The sequence below is a fragment of the Narcine bancroftii genome, chromosome 11 (genome assembly GCF_036971445.1).
Source record: "Narcine bancroftii isolate sNarBan1 chromosome 11, sNarBan1.hap1, whole genome shotgun sequence".
NCBI lineage: Eukaryota > Metazoa > Chordata > Chondrichthyes > Torpediniformes > Narcinidae > Narcine > Narcine bancroftii.
In genome coordinates, this window is record NC_091479.1 from 28018880 (window position 1) to 28029285 (window position 10406).

At 44.4% G+C, this 10406-nt stretch overlaps 1 long non-coding RNA gene across 1 annotated transcript; it reads right to left on the reverse strand.

Annotated features, from left to right (window-relative positions):
• Positions 1–1239: 1239 nt before the first annotated feature.
• Positions 1240–10140, reverse strand: LOC138746343 (uncharacterized). The gene is made up of 3 exons (XR_011346880.1): positions 10026–10140; positions 9783–9923; positions 1240–1679 (listed from the first exon to the last, which is right to left on the reverse strand). It is a non-coding gene; the product is annotated as an uncharacterized lncRNA (long non-coding RNA).
• Positions 10141–10406: the final 266 nt, after the last annotated feature.

The window sequence follows — 10406 nt, forward strand, 5'->3', positions numbered from 1 at the left end:
CTGATAACAGGAGGAAACCAATGGGGAAGGAGGATGCAGGGCATTCGATAGCAGGTGGGGCAGGGTGTAGACATTGCAGCTGACTGGAATTGTCAGGGGGATATTGAGACCTGGGAGAGGAGGGGAAGGAGGGTGCAATTGTGTTCTGACGAGAGAGTGCTGAGGGAGAGGCAACATGGGTGGAACCTCAAGGCAAGGGACCCCTGAATTTTTTGCAGGGATGGGCTCTGTAAATAGACTCCCAGATATCCAGCAAAGAGCATCTTTGTCCCCCTGCCATCAGGAAGGAGATATGGAGGAATAAAAGTAGAGAAGCCAGGGAGGGAAATAGCTTCTTCCCACAGGCCGTGAGATTGACAAGGCAACATGAGCTTGATGGGAGCTAAGAATGAAAAGGTGGAGAGGAATATGGACTGATTACAACAGCACAGCCAGCAGGAGAGTGGGGCCGAAGGGCCTGTTTCTGTGTTGTCTATCTGGACCAGCCTTTTGAGTTCAAGCTTTAAAAGACCAAACCATTTTTAAATTTAATATCAACGGTATAGAATGAATCAAGGGACAAGATGTCTGTCCAGCGGCAAGCGTCGAAGGCATTTCCTGAAACAGAGGCTCTGAAACTACAGGGAGGTTCTGGCCGGAATGAGGTCCCGCTTCCTCTGGAAGGAGGAGAGGAGGCAGGGATAATGTGGGGTAAGGGGTGCCTTCCTACATTCACTTCCCATTTCCTCTACACCATACACCTCTTCATTTCCCTGCCCATTCCCCTCCCTCATCACCTCTCCATTTCCTGTGCCCCGCTCGCCGCCCACGCTCCCCTCCCCAACTTAACCCTAACCCCTAACAAACTCTAACCTTAACGTTAACACTACCGATACCCTTAAACACTACACCACATCCCCAACCCTAACTCTTATTTCCACCCTGTCCTCTAACCCTATCCCTATGCTGTCCCCTAAACCCAACCTAATCTTACCCACCTTCCCCTAACCCCAACTCACACCTCACCTCTACCTCCTACTCCCTTCCCCTAAACTTATCACAAGCCCACTTCCCCGAACTCTAAACCTAACCCTAAACCTCGACCTAACCCGATCCCACATCTCCTAACCCTAAACCTAACTTTACCTCTACCCGTCCCTGACCCTTATCTTAAATCTACCCACCTTCCCCAACCCTAAGCTAAACCCTACCCCTATCCTCTACACCTACCCCCTTCCCCTAACCCTACCCCATACCCGCACCGCCTACCACTACCCCATTACCTACCCCTACCCTCTCACTACCCCCCTTTCTCCTACCCCCTTCCCCTATCCCTCCTTCCCCTGTTAGGGGTAGGAAGGGAAGGGGAGGGGAAGGGGAGGAGGGGAAGGGTAGGAGGCGAAGGGGAGGGGGAAAGGAGAGGGGAAGGGGAGGTGAAGGGAGGAGGGCTAAGTTTCGGGCATAGGTGTGAGGGTAGGTGAAGGGGAAGGTGAGTGGGAGGGGATTGGAATGGAGGAGAGGTAGGGGAGAAATGGGAGGGGAAGTGGGTGAAGGGATATGGAAGAGGTGGGGAATGGAGTTGGCAGGGCCAGAGGGAGAAGGGGAGGGGTTCAGGCCACCATGATGTTGTCCGTTCTCTGTTCAGCTGGGATGCAATGTTCTTCTGGACTCGTGTCTTGTCTCTGAGATCGCTCCTTCTCCTGGGAAGAGAAATATGAGTGATAGAGATGCCGTCTCCGAGGCCTGATCACGATGACTTTGGAGGGCCCCAACTCTTCCCCCATCACCCCCCTCCCTACCCCTGCACACTAGGATCTTTCCCATTCCTCTGCTTTACCTGAGGAAGTGTGTTTTGGAGAAAAGCACGATCTATCTCTGCAGAGCTCAGAGCCACGTGTCTCCATCAGGCAACACCCTGGTTCACCATGACATGGCAGCAAGATGTTGGACAAATCGTGGATGGATCAGTCGAGTCCCTTCAGCTGACCCATCTGAACCTACCCCACAACAATATTACTCTTCCCTCCCTCTCACCAGTACCTTCTGTTTTTCTTTTATTCCTGTCCCTATATTAAAATCTTTTTTGTGTCTTTTTTGGATGAGCCTCCAGTACCACCCCTGCCAATGTATTCCAGCCACCCACTACATTCTGTGTAAATAAAATATCCCCCTCACATTTTGTCTAAAGTTCCCTCATCTCACCTTATTTAGATGTCCACTGGTATTTTTGCCCCAGGAATGCACACAATATTCCAAGTGTGGTCTGACGAGAATTTTGTACATCTGCAGCATTACCTCTCAGTTCTTGAACTCAATCCCCTGACTCCTGAAGGCCAGCACACAATACACCATCTTAAACTCCCTCTCAATTTGCACAGCAACTTTGAGCGATTTATGGCGCAGGATCTAAATATATCTCAGTCCTGCACACTGTTCATAATCCTGCCATTAACCAAGTGCTCTGCCCTCACGTTCTTGTAATCCGCATTCAATAAAGATATTGGTCTATATGAAGCTAATTTTAATGGGTCTCCAACCTACTTTGGAATAACTTTTATTCATGCCCTTGAAAATGACTCTGGAAATTAACCTGTACCAGTTGCTTGTTTAAGTACATCTGTATTTACAGGATTCAACTCCATCTGTCACTTCTCTGCAAACTGGATGACCTATGACAACCTTCTACACTGTCTACAACATCTCTACCTCTGTGTCATCCCCTGACATACCCACCCTTCCACTCCCATCATCATTCATAAAAATCACAAAGAGCAGGGGTCCCAGAGCAGATCCATTTGGAGAGCCACTAGTCATTGTTCCATCTACTACTACCCTCTGTTTACTGCAGACAAGCCAATTCTGAATCCACACAGCCAAGGCTCCATGGATCCCATGCCTCCCGACATTCTGAATGAGGCCACCGTGACGACCTCGTCAAGCACCTTACTAAAATCCACGTGCAGCACATACAGACCTTGACCTTCATCTATTTCCTTTGACACCTCCTCGAAATACTCAATTTGACTCGTGATGCAGGACCTGCTCCTCACAAAACTATCCATGAGTTTCCCCAGCATGTTTGTGCATTGCCCTCAGACCCAGAATCTGCAGACTTCCTGGCCAGTCCCTCCCTTACCCCTTCCCAGAGCTTCCGCATCCATTACAACATTAAGCATTGCTGCCCAGTACTGCCCAGTACAGACCTTTGTAAACGTTCTCCACAACCAACTAACCCTTACCCGTACCACACCCATAACTATGGGTGGATTAAATATCCAATTAACTTCTTTCTGAAGTAACGCATCAGGAATTTGATGTTGATTCCAATTTTGAATAACTTTTCATAATTCTCGTTCAGCTCCTTTAAAGTTAGATCCATTATCAGAACATAATTCTTTTACTTGACCAGGTCTAGGAATAAAACGCCAAAGAACATTAATAAAAGAGTCTGTATCAAGCAATGACGCTACTTCAATATGAATTGCTCTCATAGTCAAACAAGTGAAAATAACTCCATATCGTTTTTCAACACTTCGTCCGCACTTTACTTGCAAAGGACCAAAATAATCAACTTCCACGGATGTAAATGGGAATTCATCAGGTGAAACTCTGTCATGTGGTAAATCTGCCATTTGTTGTTGTCCAGGTTTTCATTCTCTCTGTTAGTCACAAAGAGATGAAACCTCATGATTTCATTATTAATATATTTAAGCACTGATGTTCTATCAGTCCAAAACACAGGATCTGCTAACTCCATCTGTAATTCTCTTCTTAACATAGCGTCCATTTTGCTCACCATAGTAGCAGCAGTCAATTCCATTCAAGGTCTTGTGACCGACTTTAATCGAGCCACTCTGGCTTTTCCCATTACAAATCCACCATCTACTCGCACTTGGTTATTTCACAGGACTCAGTAACTGACAGGATCAAAACCACCTTCACTTACATCAGAAAAATGGTGTAACTGAGCAAATGTGGCCACTCCAAAGTCTGTTGACGTCAAAACGTCCAAGTATTTGAAGACGCTCAATCTAATTTTTCCAATCTTGTGCAATGGATTCTGGATTAGTTTCATCCCATCCAAATTTTCTTCTGCACAAAACTGGTATTTGGCCGGGCTGATCATTAGGTTGAATTCGGCCAGTCGGGAGAAGAGGGTGTGCAGGTGAGACTTGTGTTGTGCCCAGTCTCTGCTAGCGACAAGAATGTCATCCAGATAAATGAACACGAAATTCAAATCCCTGCGCACCGTATCCATGAGGTGCATTATGTCTGGGCGGTGTTCTTGAGCCTGAAAGGCATGCATAAAAATTCGAACATGCCGAAGGGGGAGATGATGGACGTTTTGGGGATGTCATCTGGGTGCAATGGGATTTGATGGTACACGCACACCAGATCGACCTTGGAGAATACTCTCACACCATGCAGATTGGCCATAAAGTCCTGAATGTGAGGGATGGGGTAACGGTCAGGTACTGTCGTGTCATTAAACCGTCGATAATCTCCGCAGGGGCGCCAGCCATCGGAGGCTTTTGGGACCAGGTGAAGCGGCGAGTCCCAAGGACTGTCGGAGGGACGAATGATCCCAAGTTCCTGCAGATGTGAGAACTTCTCTTTCGCTATCTGGAGCTTATCTGGTGGGTTTAACAGTAATGTACGATAAACTGTATCAGACACTGTGACACCAGGTTCACAGTTGGGAGAATATTTAACGGTGATATACAGTGGACTTTGGCAGATACTGTGACACCAAGTTTTCAGTAGTGAGAAGGTTTAACAGTAATGCATGATAAGCTGTGGTAGATACTGTGATACCAGGTTCACAGTTGGAAGAAGTTTTTACGGTGATGTAATATTAACTGTGGCAGATAAAGTGACACCAGGTTCACATTGGTGCAAAGTTTATGGTGATGTACGGAAGACTGATGCAGATATGGTGACACCACATTCACAACGAGGAGAAAGAATATCAGTGATGTGCAATAAACTGTGGAATATACTGTGACTCCAAGTTTACAGTGGGGAGGTTGAACTGTGATGTACGATAAATGGTGGAAAAAACAGTGATGAATGGGTCAACTTGGGGAGAATGTTTAACGGTGATGTACAGTCGACGACTTTGGCAGATACTGTGACACTGTGTTCACAGTACTGAGAAGGTTTAACAGATATGTATGGTAGAATAAGGCAGATTCTGTGACTCCAGGTTTACAGTGGTGAGAAGGTTTAAAAATGATGTACAATAAACTGGCAGATACTGATACTTGGTTCACAGTGGGGAGGAGGTTAATGGTGATGTACAGGAGACTATGTAGATACGTTGATACTGGGCTCAGAGTGGGAAAAAAAGCTTTATGGGAAACTGAGACAGTTACTGTGACACCGGGTTCATAGTGGGGAAAATGTTTGACAGAGCTGTACGATAACCTTTGGCGAATAAAGGGACACCAGCTTCATATTGGGGAGAATTTTTAATGATGATCTACACTAAACTGTGGCAGATACAGTAACACCAGGCTCACATTGACGAGAAGGTTTACTGGTGATGTACGGTAGACTGCCAGGCTCTATATCACCAAGTTCACAGTAGTGAGAAGGTATAATAGTGATGTACGATAAACTGTGGCAGATACAGTAAAACCGGTTTCACAATGGGGAGAAGGTTTAATGGTGATGTGTGGTAAACTTAGGCTGATACTTTAACACCAATTTAACAGGGTGAGAAGGTTTAACGTTGATTAACGGTAGACTGAGACAGAAACTGAGAGACAGCATTCACAGTAATGTGAAGGTTTAACAGTGATTTACTATAAACTGTGTCAGATACTGTGACAAGATGGCGCAGAGGGTAGACGTGTGGTTCCACCCTTCCGCAGTTAGACTATTAAATGCTCAATTTTAAAAGTTGTAAAAGTGATTAAAAATACTGTTTATAGTCTTTGGAATAGTGGAGGATCGAAATGGCTGCAAATGTGAAAAAATCGAAAACTCAGTTACAGAAGAAATTACCTTACAAAAGTGTTGAAGAACTGAGGCCAAGTTCAAGTTGAAGTAACAGAGTTGTCGACTGGAGTCCCCAAGCCTCAGAGGACTCCTGCCCGGCTAAGTATTTCGTCGGCGCTAGCTTAGCGATGAGTTCAGCGGTTTCGACTCGTGCACTCGTGAACACAGGCGTGAGGGCGAGCCAGCTGAACGAGGACAGGCACGTGAGCCTGCAGCATTGCCTGGTGGTCAGGAGAGGTACAGTGTAGCATCAGATGACGCACCTGCGCAGTCGGTGGCCCTACCGGGCATGTGCAGTGCGTCAAGGGTCCACAAACCTTTGGAGAAGGTGTGGGCTGTGGGGGAGCCTGAGCGACGGTGAACTGACGAGGTCGCTCACTGTTGAGGTAGGCATGCTGTTGTTGGGTGTCCAGACCTGCAGCCGTACTGGAAGAGGACCTACTGCTTTGGAACAAGAAGAGAGCTCAACTTCATTAGAATTTGAAGAACTGGGGACTGCGGCAAAAGAAGGTCAGCCTCAAAGGCAGGTGATGGATCCTGGACTGGATTCTGTGTTTCCAATTCTGGAAGGGATTGCTCAACTCATGGAAGATATGGCAAATATGTCAATGCAGATGACTCATCAGATGACTCAAGGATTTTCGAAATGAAAACTAAAATGAACACTGTGTGTGAAGAAATAACTTTTATGAAGCAAGATATTAATGTAGTTAAGAGTGATGTTACGAGATGGACACGATCAGTGGATACTGTGCAAGATCATTTTAAAAAGATTGAGGAGGCTTTCTTGAATGCAAGAGTCAAGTGGAGCGTAATAGAGAAAAAATGGAAATAGTGGAAGATCCTTTTGTAGATTGGGGGATTCAGAAGAAGGAATTATTGAAGAAGTTTGACTCATTAGAAAACCAATGTCGTAGAAATAATGTTAAGATAGTAGGTCTTCCGGAAGATATGGAAGGTTCGGATCCGGTGAAGGTTTTGAAGAAATGGATCCCAGAAGTGAAGGGCAGGTAATTCGTTCCAGATGGACTGGAATTAGATCGAGTGAACAGAGCGTTTCCAGGCCAATTACCATGAGCAGTTTTGATTCGCTGTTTTAAATAACAAGACAGAGAGGTGATACTCCGATTGGTGGTGCAGAAAACATGGCAAAATCAGACTCCACTGATGGTTCAAAATAATAGGGGTTTTTTAATGCAGATCTGAGTCAAGAAATTATCAGAAGAGACCGAGAATTTAATTCAGCCTAAGAAGTATTGTGGCGAAAGGGATATAAATTTGCTTTTCGTTATGCAGCAGTATTGAAAGATTTTTATGGGAATTTTCAATCTCAGTTTTTTGAGAATGACCATGATGCTTTAATATTTGCTAATTCATTGCCAGATGCACGAGGAAATGGGTGATCGTCACCATTGTCACCAAAGGGAAGGGTCAATGGGAATGGAAATGGGAAGATTGGAAAATATGGAAAGAATGGGAAAAAAGTTGAATGGATGCAAAGTCTTCTCGATATTGACGATCCGGAACAATCATTGGGACTGGAATCACTGGGTTGAATGTTTTTGTTTCAGGACTTTGTGAAAGTCTGACTGGGGGTGGGTGGCACTGAGTCCTTTAGTCACCTGCTACTTGTGGACTTTACCACACCCAGATTTTTAGGGGGCTACTACTTTTGAGTATCTTGTTTTGGGATTGATGTTTCTCTTTTTTTTGGAATTTTTAAAATAGGTGGGATTCGAATACAGTGAGACTTAGAAGGGGAGTATTATTTTTTAGTAGGATTCACATTTGTGAGAAGGTTTTACAGTGATATAATATGAACTGTGTCAGATACTGTGACACTAGGTTCACAGAGCGAGAAGGTTTAACAGTGATGTATGGTATGTTGAGGTAGATAATTTGACACCAGGAGTAAAGTGGGGATCAGGTTTAACGGTGATGTACTGTAGACTGAGGCAGATACTGTGACACCAGATTCACATGAGAATAACGTTTAATGGTGATGTGCGGTATGTTGAGGTAGATAAAGTGATACCAGGTGCACAATGGGGATAATGTTTAATGGTGATGTATGGTAGACTGAGGCAGATACAGTGACACCAGGTTCACAGTGGGGAGGAGGTTTAATGGTGATATACGGGAGACTGAGGCAGAACTGTGCCACCAGGTTCACAGTTGGAGAAGGTTCAACAATGAGGTAGGGTAGACTGAGACAGTTATTGTGACACTGGGTTCACAGAAGTGAGGAAGTTGAAAAGTAATGTCCGATAAACTGTATCAGATACAGTGACACCCATTCACAGATGTGTAAAGGTTTAACGATGATGTATGGTAGACTGATAAGAGATACTGAGACAATGGGTTCACAACATTAACACAGTTTAACAGTCATGTACAATTAACTATGTGAGATACTGCGACACCAGGTTCAGAGTGAGGAGATGTTTTAACGGTAAAGTACAGTTGATGTTGGCAAATACTGTGACGCTGAGTTCAGGGCAGTAAGAAGGCTTAATGGTGATGTGCGTTAAACTGAGGCAGATACTTTAACACCAGGTTCACAGGAGGAAAAGGTTTAATGTTTATGAACGGTAGACTGAGGCAGAAAATGTGAGATGGATTCCACAGTAGTAAGAAGGTTTAACAGTGATTTACTTTAAACTGTGTCAGATACTGTGACATCATGTTCACATTGGGGAGAATGTTTAACAGTGATGTACGGTAAATTGAGATGGATATCGTGACACCGGGTGAACAGTGGGGAAGAGGTTTATCAGTGATGTACGATAGACTGAGATCAATCCCGTGACACCAAGTTCACAGTAGTGAGAAGGTTTAACGGTGATGTACGGTAGACTGAGGCAGATACTGTGACACCAGGTTCACTTTGGGGAGAAGGTTTAACGGTGATATACTGTAAATTGAGATATATACCGTGACACCAGGTTCACAGTGGGGAGAAGGTTTAACGGTGATGGACGGTAGACTAAGGCAGATTCTATTACACCAGGTTCACAGGGGGGGGAGAAGGTTTAACGGTGATATACTGTAAATTGGGATATACACCGTGACACCAGGTTCACAGTGGGGAGAAGGTTTAATGGTTATGGACTGTACACTGAGGCAGATTCTATTACACCAGGGTCACAGAGGGGAGAAAGTTTAACATTGATGTACGATTAACAGTGTCAGATACTTTGACATCAGGTTCATATTGGGGTGGCAGGCAAAGTGACACCAGATTCACAGTGGAGAGAGGTTTAATGCTGATGTATGGACGACTGAGATCATTACTGTGACATTGGCTTCACAGCAGTGAGAAGGTTTAACAGTAATGTACAATACACTGTGTCAGGTACTGTGACACCAGGTTCACAGTGGGGAGAATGTTTAATGAGATGTATGATAAACTGTGGCAGATTCTGTGACAACTAGTTCACAGTGCGGAGAATGTTTAATAGTGATGTACAGTAGACTGGGACAGATATACTGACGCTGGATTCACTGTAGTCAGAAGGTTTAACAGTGATGTACAATAAACTCTGACCTATACTGTGACATCAGGTTCATATTGGGGAGAAGGTTCAACAGTGATGTACGGTAGAGGGAGGCAGATACTGTGACACCAGGCTCATTGTATTGTTCATTTATCTAATTTATATGCTCCATTTTTTTGTGGCAACTTCCAAACATTCCATAAACTTCTATTCTAATCAGATTTTGTTCATTTAAATAGGTCACCACTAAAATCCCAAATTGTTTGGTCTCTTAAGTACGCTGCACAAAATTAAATTCTTTACCTGGGTTTGGTTCAACGGCATTTCAGTCTGCTTCATTATTTTTTCAGCCCCTCGTTTTGTGCTTTCTGCTTTGCCCAGCCGATTCGCCAAATGGGCATCCAACTCTGTCTTCTCAGCTTGACGCAACGTCTCCTCTGTAAACTTAAGCAAACCAAGAAGACTGAAGTTAAAATTTTCACATTGGCATTTTCAAACACAAAAATGACGCTGTGAGTTGCAATTTCACATCAAAATCCCACTTACTAAACTTGCAAACAACTGAATCGCATCCAACAGCTGGAAAATTGCAAGAGAGCTGCTTGGTTAAAGCAAAAATTCCACACAGTCACCCCATTAAAGGCCTCCAAGTTAAAAACAGATAGCAACCTGAAAGTTAAGTACAAAGATCTGTATCAGGAATATTAACGGCCTTTTTAAAAAAAATCATTTCCACTATTGAAAGAAAACTCCTCAGGGAACACCAAGCTCTTGTTGAACAATTCCTGTTGTATTCCTCAAAATGGTTTGAATCTTGATTTCAAGGAGAGTCACTTGGTGAAATTGTTGGTCCAGAACAAACCCTGCCCACACACTCCCTTAGATACCTGCAAAGTCGTGGCTCAGCTCTGCTCCATGCTAAAGCTA